Below are 14,853 nucleotides of genomic sequence, written 5' to 3' on the forward strand. Positions count from 1 at the left end.
TTGTCATTTGTGACAACATGAATGGACCTTGAGGATATTATGCTAAGTGAAATAAGTCAGACAGGGAAAAACAAACACCATATGATCTCACTTATATGTGGAATTAAAAAAAAAAAAAAAAAGCTCATGGATACAGATTGATGATTGCCAAAAGCAGAGAAGAGGGGGTGGGTAAAATGGGTGAAGGGAGTCGAAAGGTATAAACTTCTAGTTATGAAATAAATAAGCTATAGAGATGTAATATACATGTAGCATGGTGACTACCGCTAGTAACGCTGTACTGCATATTTGAAACTTGCTAAGAGAGTAAATCTTAAAGATTCTCATCACACAAAAAGTCCTGTATGTGTGGTGACAGATGTTAACAAGACTTACTGTAGTGGTCATTTTGCAATATATGCAAATATTGAATCACCTTGTAGACCTGAAACTGATACATTGTATTCATATTACATTGTATTATACCTTGATTTAAATAAAATATAAGATTTTTTTAAAGTTTGTATTTATTTATTTAGTTGTCAGAGAGCATGCACGCACAAACTTGGGGAGCAGCAGGCAGAGGGAGAAACAGGCTCCCCATTGAGCAAGGAGCCCAAGGGGGGACTCAATCCCAGAGCCCTGGGATCATGACCTGAGCCTAAGGCAAATGTTTAACTGACAGAGCCACCCAGGCATCCCAGAAATATAAGAATTAAAAAAAAAAAAAATTGAAATAGGCTCAGAATATCAAACTATTTCCTGATGCTTTAGTACCACTAAAACAATGACACTAGGATTCTTAGCCTGACCTATTAGGTGTCAGTAAGGTACAGACAGCTGGCTGTAGGTCTTTTTGGTCCCACACAGGTCTGCTCTCTCAGCAATGTATTTATAACCTGTTGAATGGCTCCCTAAATGGTATCGTAATCTTTAATAGCTGAATCAAAAGGAAAGAAAAGAAACTCACCTAATGGATAAAGTCTAATGAGATGTACTTCTTACTGATTCTCAGGAAGTCTTTCCTTGTTACTCCTGTTCAGTATGCAGTCTTGGAATGGACTGTTTGCACTTGTGTCAGCAGCTGTTTATAGAATAGGGTGTGCCTTGGATTTACTTATGCAAAAGGACTAAGAACTACAACCATCCAGTTGATTTCTAAATCAACCTGTCTGATCACAGTTGGCTGTTGAGCTATTGCTGTTGGTTTCTAATTTTACTGCATTTTGGTCAGTAAATGTGATCTGCTAATTAACAAGTAACAGATTTGTTAAGTTTCATAAATGTTCCATTATTTTTTTAAAAGATTCGTATACCCTGTTATACAAAGGATTATATACATGCTAGGTCTAGCTAGTTAATTGTGTTTTTCAATCTGATACAATTTTATGTTTTGTTCTTTTATCTGTTCTTTTCTGAGAAAAGTGTATTAAGAAATGGGATCATATTTATTTTTAAAAGGTAATGTCTAAAAAAGATAAACATGAAGCATCATAAAAGAACAAGGCATTGCAGTCCCTACTCAGAGAGGAATTAAATCTGTGGTCTTCATTTTGTGTTCCGTAGAACTCTGAGATCCATGGAGGTACTTTAAGAGTTATCTAAACTTGTATTCAAATGTCTGTTTTTGCTTTATTGTTATTTTTTTGAATGGAATAAAAACTCTTACAGTCAAATGATTTACATTCCAGATTTAGAGACCTCCAAAGTGTTCACGTATGCTGCTTGGCTATTATTTGCTTCTGCTCTTACAGTACATATGTTATTTGAAATTTCTATAAATGTGTCATTAATTTAGGAAGCTGTACTTTGTACTAGGCTTTTTTCTCTTTCTTTCTCTTTTTTAAAAAAATTCAGAGTGGATTCATGTGTCCACTCTCGTGAAATTATTTAAAGAAGCATATGCCAGCCATACTCAACACGTGACAGCAAGGCTCAGGCACATGCATTCAGCACGTTTGCTTTCATCCTCTTAGGTCAGTTGAGCAATAAGAAATGGACACAATATTTTACATCAAAATATTCAATTATAAAAATAAAAAGCAGAATATAAGTGCAGTAAAATTCAGTTCTGTATAAGAACATAAAATAAACATTCACTTATAGACCGCTGTAGAGATGATTTTATATTTGGGGAGCTTCTTGTTTGACTTCTATAAATATGATAGAGCTAGTCTAAGTTTGGGTTACTTCTTGTCTATAGCAAATCAATATCTTCACAGCCAGCTGGATATTCCTGCACAGGGTCTCAGAAAGCCTACATAAGTCACTATAGCAAACCTTTCACTGCCTCAGAAAACTGTGATCCAGCTAGTAGCAAACTTTCTTTAGCAAATTTTTTCAAATGAACTCTTACATGGCACTCCAACATAAAAAAAGCAATGAGAGTAGAACCTTCTGGTGAAAGAGTAAGATGAGACCTGACCTCCAAGGCCTGTGGCTCAATAAGGACTAACAAGAGCTCCTTTGTACACATTTGGAAGCCAATAAGGAAAGCTCTACCTTCAACTCTACCCGAATCATCTCATTTGCCTTTGTACCCAAACACTTCCTGTCTGCCTAATCATCTTAGACTGACAACCCACTTGGGAAGCCTGCCAGGCTTTTCTAACAAACATTTCCTAAAGATGCCATCTCTCAGATCTCCCCCATTTACCATAATCTTAGGAGTCCTCTCACCAGCAGGGAAAACCCGAAATGTATTGGGTGTCCCTGGTGAGCACTCCAAGAAGGGCTACCTAAAGCATGAGAGAGGAAGATAAGCCTATAAGAAAGAATCGTGGAGACAGTGCTCATTGGGTCACTCACAGGAAAGGAAGAGCTCTGGGTCTAAGTATAAAGAGTCCTGGAAAAGTCCAGATCAAACCAAGAGGAAGCACTGCCCCCCCCCCACACACACACCCCACCTTGGGACAGGAACCAGTGTCCTTGAAAATGGAACCTGGCAGAAGGATGTTTATACCAGCTACACTGGTGATCCTTTCCTAATGAGTCTAAATGGACACATTAAGGCCATCAGAAAATATATCCAGATTAGTCTCAATAGACTCAAGAAGCTATACTCGGGGTGGAACCCTCAAAAGTCAAGATATGTTTTGAAAACAGAATGAAACACTGATATAGCAAACTTAAGACAACTGAGAATATATTATTTTGCACTATGGCCAAAGCCACTACATACTAAATTATAATCAGAATAGCATTAAGAGGCACAAAGTTGTTGTTGTTGTTTTTAATACTGATGTGAGAAAAACTGAAAATTCTCTCCACTAACCTGATTTTTTTTTCTATGAATTCAGGAGAAATTGCTAGTATTACATTTTATCCACAGAACCCCTTGTTCCAGCTAATGGCTATGTCATGAGGAATGCTTTTATACAAAAGCATTGCTACTTAAAACTATTAGGGAGTTCCAGGGAAGCAGAAAGGGGCATGAGAAAATAGGAAAAGAGCAGCCTCTGGTGTTCCCACCAGAGCAGACAGCCTCATGTGAAGGTGACAACAGAACCAATTCCAGACACAAAGGGTTAAATACAAATGGAGGATCCCAGGCAAGGGGTCAAAGTCACATCAAAGTCAAACACTAACAAGGTAAGGAACAGATCAAAAAGGGGAGAAGTGGCTCATGGATGGTGGGAGAGTGCTCCAGGAATTCAAGAGAACACCTAGCCATACAGACTGGACAGACCTTTTAGCTTGTTACAGACAGCAAGGAGCAAGACCTAGAAGAGGCCCTTAGTGGCTGCTGCTTTATCAAAAACCACAGAGATTCTCTTACCTTCTAAGCCAGGGCAATTTTTTCCAACCACTTGCTCTCCTGTTAGCCTATCCAATCACAGAGGCTCCCTAACTGTTCCAACCAGATTCCTTCACGAAGTTTCCTCCTCCTGCCCTGGGCAGATGAAACCCAAGCGTCCAGGTTAGCATTTGGTTCCCCAAAACCATTCATGCCCTTGTCATTAGCCAAGCCTGAGATGAGGACACCTGTGAGAACCAAGCTCCTATTTCCTGAATGACATTTTAAAGCAAGAGTCTAAGTGTACAGGGTCTAAAGTGAGTGGGCACGATGGCCACTCAGAAAGAACCTAGAAAGCCTTGTTTTAAAAGGAGCAGATAAAGAAATCTCAATATAGATTTACTAACACAAAATAAAAATTTTGACAGCAAGAGAACAAGGTAAGAGGGTAAAGAAAATTACAGACAAGAGGAGCATGAAGCACAGGACAGACCACCGTGAGGATGTAGGAATCCATGAGTTTATAAGAAACTGATAAGCAATGACTTCGGATATCTTGTTTGAGTGGTTGGAGGACATTAAAGAAATAATATTAAGTTTTTTATTGAGGATGAAATGAGACTCTATATATGAGAGGTGACTGTAAAGTAGTAAGAAAAGCTTTTATAAGTCACACATGAAAAATCGATCCCAGAATTCTACAAACATGTTTTAATAAGACCACTTCCTGAAATATAAAGTTAACTCCACATACCAACAAATTTGATTATAAAAGTTTGTAAGCTGAATATTTTGACCTCACGAATTACCTTTCCATAAAAAAAAAAAAAATATTATCAAATGGTATCCTGTTTAAATTAGAACTTTTCCATATATATTTGCTTATCACACAAAAATACAATTGCTATATAGCTATCAAGCATTAAAAATAAACTAAAACTAACAATTGACCCCAATGATACTAATCAATTTTTAAGGAGAAATCACCTTAAAAATTTCAATATGAATGTCCCAGAAAAGGTTTTACATATTCACATTTCAGATTCCACTGCATAGAAATTATAATTTTTAAATAATTGAAATAATTTCCCTTATTTTTCCCTAATTTCCCTTATTTTAAATAACTGAAATAATTTCCCTTAATTGCTGGTGCCTCGAAGTAGGGGAGATACATGCTCCTTCAGCTGCTGCAAAATAATCTAAACTGTGAACATTTTGACACCGGAAGGAACAGATATTAAAGCCCTATTACCACTAATCTAAAAGGACTTAATCTTATGTTCTCTGCAGAAGACAGAAGCTCATAAAAGAACACATGTAGGCTTTTACTATTAGAAAATTGGACATTTTTCATGTCCATTCTAGCAGAAGAGGTTTTTCATTTTGTCCAGATGCAAAATGTTTAAGAACTCAGGAGATGCAGTGTGGGGCCTGTAGTCAGTGGATTTTTTGTGATCCTTTCAGAAAAAGGAAATATAGTTTGGAAGTATAGTTTAGTTGTCAAAGTACTGACATTTTTAAAGCATCTCACTAATATTCATGAGTCAAATACCTAAGAATACATACAACGGGGCACCGGGGTGGCTCAGTGGGTTAAAGCCTCTGCCTTCGGCTCCGGTCATGATCCCAAGGTCCTGGGATCGAGCCCCACATCGGGCTGTCTGCTCAGCAGGGAGCCTGCTTCCCCCTCTCTCTCTGCCTGCCTCTCAGCCTACTTGTGATCTCTATCTGTCAAATAAATAAATAAAATCTTAAAAAAAAAAAAAAGAAGAATACGTACAACAAGGCAGTGCCAGAAACATCCACAGATTTGGTCGCCACAACACATCTCCATGCACAGTGACATGCATAATTTTTTGGGTTCCCTGCTCTTCTGACACCAGGGCTCCCTATTGATTGCCATAGTAGGGAAAAAGGAAGGCAAGTTGTTTCAAAGGAAACATCCTTACCTATTTATGTTCCTTCTTTCACAGCCTCAGTAGTTAACAGAATAACCACAAATTAAGCCAAATGTTCCTCTACCGACTCCACTCCCACCCTGGAAGCCTGTCTTCATAAGCCACATCCGACTCTGGATATCCCTTCAACCAGCATTTTCTCACTAAGTATGAGTACTTCATCTTTCTTAACTTACAGGAGTATTGTGCTGCTTTGAAGTACTCCTCTCCCTTCCCACCAACGTGTCTCAACTCTCCAGTAAACTTGCACATTTCCTGAAGACTGTCTTCTTGTGTGTTGCCTGTCCCCCACCCCACATCACCAGACTGTCATTCAACTGCTAATTGTGTTTACCATCTGGCTTTCTCTAACAGCCTCTTCCTTCCTCTGGTTCCCTCTGTTCCTTGCTGATTTCACTCAGGAGTGACCCGAAAGAGCATCTTGGGGCTCCCCTGATAGCTGTTCTTTTTTGGTAAATTAAAGTGTATTTGTGTTCAACTCAACACATTTGGATAAGCAATTTATATGTTGCCCATTACTATGCTAGCAACTATGAAGGGCATGAAAGAAATATGTGACGCGGCTGCTCCCCTCGGTAAGCTGGTCACTGAGATGAGGAAACAAAATGAACTAATTTTCAACAAAGGACAAATAAGATAATCAGGAAGCAAAATGTCTAGTATGCCATGCAGACCACCCAGCACAGGACATTAAAAGTGCAAAGGACTTGAAATCAGAAGACCTGAACTCTGTCACTTACTTCCTAGCTGTCTGACCTATGGCAAGTCACATAACCTCTCCCAGGCTGTGTCCTCAATATGGGAATATTTATCTAGCAAAGCTACTGCAAAGACTAAAGAATTATATTATGTGAGCAAATACATTATGTGTGAAATACATTATGTGAGCAAACTGCTGGGTACCTGGAAGACGGTGTTTTGACAAGACAAATAGACCCTGGGAGGTCAGAAAGAGGGAGCTATCTGACCAAGCCTGCAAGCAAGAGCCAGAGTCTGAGCTGAGTACCTTCCAGCCCAAGAAGAATTTAGCAGGGTGGTCAGGAATAGAAAGAAAGAAAAAGCATGTTTGGTGCACAGGCATGTTTGTTTTTTTTTTTTTTTAAAGATTTTATTTATTTATTTGACAGAGAGAAATCACAAGTAGATGGAGAGGCAGGCAGAGAGAGAGAGGGAAGCAGGCTCCCTGCTGAGCAGAGAGGCCTATGCGGGACTCGATCCCAGGACCCTGAGATCATGACCTGAGCCGAAGGCAGCTTAACCCACTGAGCCACCCAGGCGTCCCAACATGTTTTGATTTCAATCTAACAAGCACTGAGAAGCCCTGTCAACTATTTCGAAGGCTACAAATATGATGAAGAAATAATCCTTCCCCTAAAAGTTTAGTCAGAGAAACATAAGACAAGTAACTATAAATTCAAAGGAATGCTTATACGGTCCCATGGCAAGTTGAAGAGGGCTGGACGACTAACCCATCAGTGTGTGGGTTTCAAGTTCCGGCTCTGCAACCCACCATGGGTCATTCATTATCCCTCTCCAGGACTGTTTCCTCAAAAATGAAATAAGAGGTTTCCACTTCATGGTAGCTTTCCTAGAAAACATTCTATTCTCTGATTCTAGGTTCAGAGTCCAGGGTTTAGCCATGTGAAAATTAAATGGGGTCATGGCGGCAGCAATCCCTTGTATCTCCTCTCACTCCGTAAAGATGAGAGCCTAGACAAGGGCACCAGCAGTGGGAATGATGTGGAAGGAATCCAACAGATGATAATTTTAAAAATAATAGAATGCAGTGCCACAGTGGGTAGAAGAGAAAGCAGCAAAGACAAAGAGCTCCAAAAAATAGAACTGGGTGGGACACCTGGGTGGCTCAGTTGATTAAACATACAACTTCTGGTTTCAGCTTAGGTCATGATCTCAGGATCCGGAGATCGGGCACCACATTGGGCTCTGCAACAGCTCGGAGTCTGCTTTTCCTTTCCCTTTCTCCTTACCACCCTCACTCACTCTCTCATAAATAAATAAAGTCTTTTAAAAAAGAATAAAACTGAGCGACCAGACAGCAAAGGGGTGTTGCAGTCAGCAACAGGCCATTGAAGTGGGGGAAGGGAAATAGTTGGAGTGGACAGAAGGTTTTCATGTTGGGCATCAGGTCTTTGGAGGGGAAAGATGATGAGACCAGATTAGGACAGGTGGCGTGTTAAATGGTCAGCAAAGACACAACACAGAGAAATGCCTAAAACTACCTACAGTCCTATGGCCCCACATTTATCTCTGTCCTTGGGATAGACACAGAAGGGCCAATGGTAAAAGGTGAAAAAAGAAGGCCCTGACTATAGCCACCACAGAAGAGGAAACACACAAGACCAAGGATCACAGCAGGGATTCTCGGCCAAACTCTAAATTACATGGGACATGATGGGCAGTCCCTGCTGTTTTTTTTTTTTTTTTTTAAGATTTTATTTATTTATTTGACAGAGATCAGAAGTAGGCAGAGAGAGAGAGGAGGAAAAAGGCTCCCCGCAGAGCAGAGAGCCCGATGTGGGGCTCGATCTCAGGACCCCGGGATCATGACCTGAGCCGGAGGCAGAGGCTTTAACCCACTGAGCCACCCAGGCGCCCCAGTCCCTGCTGTTCTGACAAAATTTTGTTTGCATTCCTCGGTTGTAAGGTAGTTTATCTGGGAACGAGTAAAAAGGAAATGTCAGGAAGAGAGCTGGATGTCCCTTTGCCTCCACAGCATTCTCTCCTTTGGGAAGCCAACATTAAACCATTCACGCAGTTTCAAAACTCAGACCCTTGTCCATCATCATACACCACACACATAAGTGGGTTGTTGATGAAAACACACACTGACCAGGAGTAATACCATTTTCATTCAGCCTCTTTCTCTACCTCTCTTTGACTTGAAAGAATGACCACTTATAGCACTGATATTAAGAAATGACATGTCAAAACCCTTCTCTAATTATTTAATGCCTGTGGGTTTTCAGAGGAAAATTAGCAGAACTAAAGCATGTGCCCCCATGTTTTTGTTCTCATTTAAAACTACACTGCTATAAATATGCATGTGCAGGTCTCCTGATGTCTGCCAGCATGAGTGTCTCTTGAAAATTGCCTCCTAGCCTTTTTCCTGCTATTTGTATGACAACCTAGACCAAATGTTCATGACCAAAGGCAACAGATTTGGGGGCCGCACTATGCCAGACCCTACCCACCCACCCTGGTGGGAGGAGGAGTTCTAAACCAACTCACGGCATAGGGAAGAGGAAGCTCTGCACTAGGATAGGTACCAAAGAGTGAAATTCCTGGAGCACAGGTATGTACCTGCTCAGTAATACAAGATAATGCCAAATAGTTGATGGATATAGTTGTTTTATACCGCCAGCTACACTTCTACCAAGATCTGGTGTTTGTTGTCCAACTTCTCAAAATGGTAACACATCAGTGATCTAAATTAGTATTTCTCTGATTGCTAATGTAGTTGAGTGTATTTAATGTGTTGGCTATTCAATTTCTTCTTATGGAAATACATGCCTACCCTTTCCCTATTTTTCTATTGTGTTATCTTTTTCTTATGGATATGCAGGAGTTCTTAATAAATTCTGGATACTAGTCCTTTGTCAGTTACAGATGTTGCAAATATCTGCTTCCTGTTTGTAGTTCATCTTTTCACTTTTTTTCCTTTTTTTTTTTTTTTAAGATTTTATTTATTTATTTGACAGAGAGAGACACCAGTGAGAGAGGGAACACAAGCAGGGGGAGTGGGAGAGAGAAAAGCAGGCTTCCTGCCGAGCAGGGAGCCTGATCCATGGATCCCAGGACCCTGGGATAATGACCTGAGCCTAAGGCAGATGCTTAATGCCTGAGCCACCCAGGCACCCCATCTTTTCACTTTTTTAATGGTTCTTAATATTCAAGTACCAAAAGAAATCCTTCTTTACCGAAAGTGATAAAGATACTTTCCTATATTATTTTCCTAAATGTTACCTTTCACATTTAAGTCTTTAATCCACTGGAAATTTTTTAAGGTGTATGTAGGGATCCAATTTCATTATTTTTTTTTTCCCTGAAGGATATCTAATTGTCCTAGTACCATTCATTGAAAAAAATTATCCTTTCCCTAGAGATTCACTATATATGGGCAGATCTGTTTCAGGGCTCTCTCTTTTGTTCCTGGTCATTTTTACTATCCCTGGGCCAATGTCATAAGGCTTTAGTTACTATGACTTCATTATACAGGTCTTGCTCAACTTACAGTGGGGTTAGGTCCTGATAAACCCATCTAAATTAAAATATCTTAAGTCAAAAATGTACTTAATACACCTAATCTACTGAACTTCAAAGCTTAGCCTAGGTTCTCTTAAAAAAAGTGTTCAGAATACTTGTATTAGGCTATAATTGGAGAAAATCATCCAACACAAAGCCTATTTTATAATAAAGTATTGAATTTCTCAGGTAATTGATTGAATACTGTACTGAAAGTGAAAAAGAGAGGTTGTCTGGGTACAGAATGGTTTTAAGTGTACGGGTTGTTTACCCTTATGATCATGTGGCCAACCGGGAGCTGGTGCTCCCTCTGGCTACCCAGCATCACAAGGGAGCATCCTACCATATTGCTAGACTGGAAAAAGATCAAAATTCAATATTCGCAGTGCAGTTTCAACTGAATGTATATTGCTTCCACTCCTCCAAGTCAAAAACTCTTAGGTCAAATCATCCTAAGTCAGGGACAATCCATATAACTTTGTATCTGAGAAGACCAGCCTCCCTGACCTTATTGTGGGCAATCTTAACCTCCCATACTTCCATCTAAGTTCCTCAAAAACCATACGGGGATTTTGGCTGTCACTGCATGAAAATCTATGGATCAAACTGAGAAGACTGACATATTCATGATCTTGAACCTACATGTGCAAGTACAGTTATCTCTCTCCACTTATTTAGGTCTTCTTTAATGACTTTAAAAGTGTTGTCAATAAATAAAGTCTCTTCATAAGGACTTTGTACATCTTCAGACTTACTGATAGTTTATATGTTTGTAACTTATGGGACAGCTTTTAAATATATACATATGTCTTCTATTACTTAGCCACACTTTTTCTAACAATTTGTTAATATAGATGAAAATAATTGTATTTTGCTTTTTTCTTTTCTAAACTTTCTACTTTTTTATTTATATTCTTGTCTTACTGTGCCAGTTAGGACCTCCAAAAGAATTTAATAGACAGTCTTGTCTTGATTCTAACATTTCACCCTCAAGAATAACATCTGCTTTAGATTTTTGGTAGACATTTTTTGAGGGGGTTAAGGAAGTTCTCCATCTATTCTTAGTTTTCTAAGAATGAGTATGATGCACGGGTATCAGTTTTGTCAAATTTTGCTTTGGCTTCTCTTGAGAAAATTATGTCATTTTTCTCCTTCAGTGTGTTAGCTAACAAGCTTTTACATTTATTCTGCCTTTGATCTTTAGCTTTCTGGTCTCATTTTTTCTTCTCTAATTCTCTTAACTTCTATTCTTTTATTTATTTATTTATTTATTTTACTTATTTGACAGAGAGAGAGATCACAAGTGGGTAGAGAGGCAGGCAGAGAGAGGGCGAAGCAGGCTCCCTGCTGAGCAGAGAGCCTGATGCAGGGCTTGATCCCAGGACCCTGAGATCATGACCTGAGCTGAAGGCAGAGGCTTAACCCGCTGAGCCACCCAGGTGCCCCTTAACATCTATTCTTGATTTATACTTTCTACCCAAGACTTTTCTTTCAAAGTCATTCTGTTTCTTCCTGGTCATTCCTGGAGTGGGGAAGGCTATAGTTCTGAGAGTCATTCATACATATTTGAATGAATAAAAAAATAATGAAATGTCTAATAAGTGCCAGGTGTTTGAGGTGATTACCCAAAACTAATCTTTAAATATAACACAATACATTTATATAGGTTGCTCTTTTTTGGAGCTAAATAAAAAAAGGTTACTTGAGATCCAGTCTCTTAGAGGCAGAATTATCATAGCAAGTTTTTCAACTGAAGTAGTGTTCCACCCCCTAGAGAAATATCAGAAAGTCATTAAGCTATCTTTTGAATTTTCTTTTCAAAATTATTCTTGACTATAAGTACTAGAGCTCAAGTTCCCCCATTACAGCACCTAGCAATTGGAGGCAACAGATTTCAAAAATAAGCGATTTGGAAAGATGCAAAGTACTGTTTATACACATTCTGTAATTTAACATTATCAGTCAGAAGAGTCAGTCCATACCTCAAAACTTGGTTCAGAACCTCAACCCAAACCTGACCAGCCACAATGATGATTTAATTTGTACAAACAATCCAGAGACAGAGGGAAAAATATAGGCATTTCCTTTTGTTTAAAGCAGGGTGAAGAAGTCTGATTTTTGCCATGCTGCATCGGGTGTGTGTGTGGGGGGGGTGTTACAGCTCTGGAAAAGTCTGGTTCTTTCATAGGTTCTGTCTTAATCAGGGATTATATGTTTGTTTATTCATTTAATAGGTGAGTACCCACAACACACTGTGCAAGGTGATAAAATGCAAATAAGACAGCTAAAGCACCTGTCCTCACAGAGTTAACCATCTAATGGAGGTCTCAGAGCACTGACACAAGATGCCAAGAGTACCTATAGCAGGCATAATGAAAGGATCCCTTGAGATTAACACCTAACCTAATATGGTCAGGTGGGTGAGAGGAGGTATCTGAGAAGTGGATGAGGAGGTTTGCTGACTTGGGATGCAGAAGGTCTCTAAGTACTTTGCAGTCCTAAACAGTAGGTGTAAGGCTAGCATTCTGTGGGGGAAAACACTCCATAGTCCGATGGTGTAGACCAGGAGAGGGGAAAAAAGGCTGAAAGATCCAGACCCCCATGCACACACTCCCCCCATCTGACCCCACTGCCCATAAACATAGGCAACCCAGGAAGCTACAGTTTAAAAAAGAAAAAAGAAAGAAAGAAAGAAAGAAAATCAAGATCCTCACCAGATACTTGGAAAAATGACTGAAGATGAGTATGAAATGTTATACTCTAGGCTCTACCCAATCTGCCATCTCCCCTCTGCAAGCAAAAGTGTGAACTTATTACTTTATAAAAGGTGACAACATCTTAATTTTAAAATTAAAGAAATTGAAACCACATTTCTAAACTCTACAAATTCCAAATTCTAATTATTTAGGATGTACTTTAAGGAAAAAAAAAATTCCCAATTTTTTTCATTGGTCTATGCAATTATCCTGAAATCGGTTTCATTTAATTCCATTAAATGCATCTATTTGACCAAGGATGTCAGACAAGTTGTATTCTAGAAGTGAAAAGGGACACTTACAAAAGAAATAGAAATCAGCCAGCAACTCTGTAACAAGGCTCTAGAATCTTTAGTTCTTAGAAAAACAAATTAAACCTCACAGGTGTTTATAGCATTGGAGTCTATATCCAACTCTAAAGGACCTACAGCCCCTGCCTGCAGTAAGTTTTACAGCAGCTTAAAAAAAAAAAAAAAAAAAAAAAAAAGTACATTTTTATTTTTTTATTTCCACAAACCTTTAATTACTTTTAAACACTTTTAGTAACTATTAAGAACTTAAAAATAGATTTTTGAGCTAGTCTAAGCAGAATATTTAAATTGTTTTAGAGGAAAATAAACTTGGCTCAACTGACAAATGCAAAATGACAAAAAATCTACAGTGTAGGATGATGTTGGGAAGGGTAGTACTGCCTGGGACAGGTTTGGAAGTACTTCTCAAGAAACCTACACCAAGGGGCGCCTTGGTGGCTCAGTGGGTTAAGCCACTGCCTTCGGCTCAGGTCATGATCCCAGGGTCCTGGGATCGAGCCCCGCATCGGGCTCTCTGCTCGGCAGGGAACCTGCTTCCTCCTCTCTCTCTGCCTGCCTCTCTGCCTGCTTGTGATCTCTCTCTGTCAAATAAATAAATAAAATCTTAAAAAAAAAAAAAAGAAAAAGAAAAAAGAAACCTACACCAAATATCCCTCAATGCAAAATGACATACACACACCAACACAAAAAGTGTTAATAATCTCAAATCGAGTTTGTTAAGTAGACTGGCCTAGGACAATGATCAAAAGACACAGCAGCAGAGCTTGAACAGTGGAGAGAGAGCCTGTTTTTTTGTTGTTTGGTTGTTGTTGTTGTTCTTATGGGGTTTTTTGGGGGGGGTTTGTTTGTTTGCTTTTGTTTTTGTTTTTAAGAGAGAGACAGGAAGACAGCACAAGCAGAAGGAGTGGCAGAGGGAGAAGCAGGCTCTCCAGGGAGCCTGATGCAGGGCTCCATCCCAGGACCCTGGGATCATGACCTGAGCCAAAGGCAGACACTTAATGACTGAGCCACGCAGGTACTCCAGGAGAGCCTGGTTCTGATGATTAAAGTCAGGCACCAGCTCGTAAGCACAGGAGTTAAAACATGCATTTAACGAACCAGGATCGAGAACATGCCTTGCACTCATCACTAAGTGAAACACTGAGAACGTAGCTCTGGAAGAGCAACAGTCTAACAGAAGCACTCTCTGTGGGAATGAATAGTGAAACAAGAACCGTAACAAACATGCACACAATGCTGGACGGGTGGGAGGGCTGGGGCAGAGGGGGTTAGAAGGAAGGGGAGACATCCGATATGCCTGGCAGGGGAAACCAGGAAAACTTCACAGAGTGCATCTGGGTCAAGGACTAAACCACACACCAAGGGACAAGCGATACATGTGAATGGACAAAAATCACCAGCTCACCAAGCGATGTGACAAAGGACTTCACATGCCAAATAAGCATCGTCCTTTATTTTTTTTTTAAAGATTTTATTTATTAATTTGACAGAGAGAAATCACAAGTAGACAGAGAGGCAGCCAGAGAGAGAGAGAGAGGGAGAGGGAAGCAGAGTCTCTGCCGAGCAGAGAGCCTGATGCGGGACTCGATCCCAGGACTCTGAGATCATGACCTGAGCCGAAGGCAGCGGCTTAACCCACTGAGCCACCCAGGCGCCCCAGCATCGTCCTTTAAAGACAACAGAAGCTATCAACAACATGATCTTTGAGGCTAATCTGAAAGGTGTAAATAACTGTTGATGGCATTAGGCAAAGGGGTGTCTGGCATTCGAAGTACAGAACCCAGACAAGGCTCCCAGCCTTGAGAGAGGAGCAAGTGCTGCGTGACAGCCTGGGAGTGTGGGAGTGAAGA

General features: G+C 39.9%; 1 protein-coding gene across 3 annotated transcripts in view; it reads right to left on the bottom strand.

The window, feature by feature from the left end:
• Positions 1 to 14,853, bottom strand: part of RAB27A (RAB27A, member RAS oncogene family) — a 79,777-nt gene that overhangs the window by 43,194 nt on the left and 21,730 nt on the right. The window contains exon 1 of one of the 3 annotated variants that reach the window (XM_059371958.1): positions 950 to 1,032. The exons of the other annotated variants lie outside the window; for them this stretch is intronic. The gene's annotated coding sequence lies outside the window, so the exon portion shown is untranslated. Of the gene's footprint in view, positions 1 to 949; positions 1,033 to 14,853 lie in introns of those variants that run through there. 3 annotated transcript variants of the gene reach the window in all.

The sequence above is a fragment of the Mustela nigripes genome, chromosome 13, assembly GCF_022355385.1.
Source record: "Mustela nigripes isolate SB6536 chromosome 13, MUSNIG.SB6536, whole genome shotgun sequence".
Taxonomy (NCBI): domain Eukaryota; kingdom Metazoa; phylum Chordata; class Mammalia; order Carnivora; family Mustelidae; genus Mustela; species Mustela nigripes.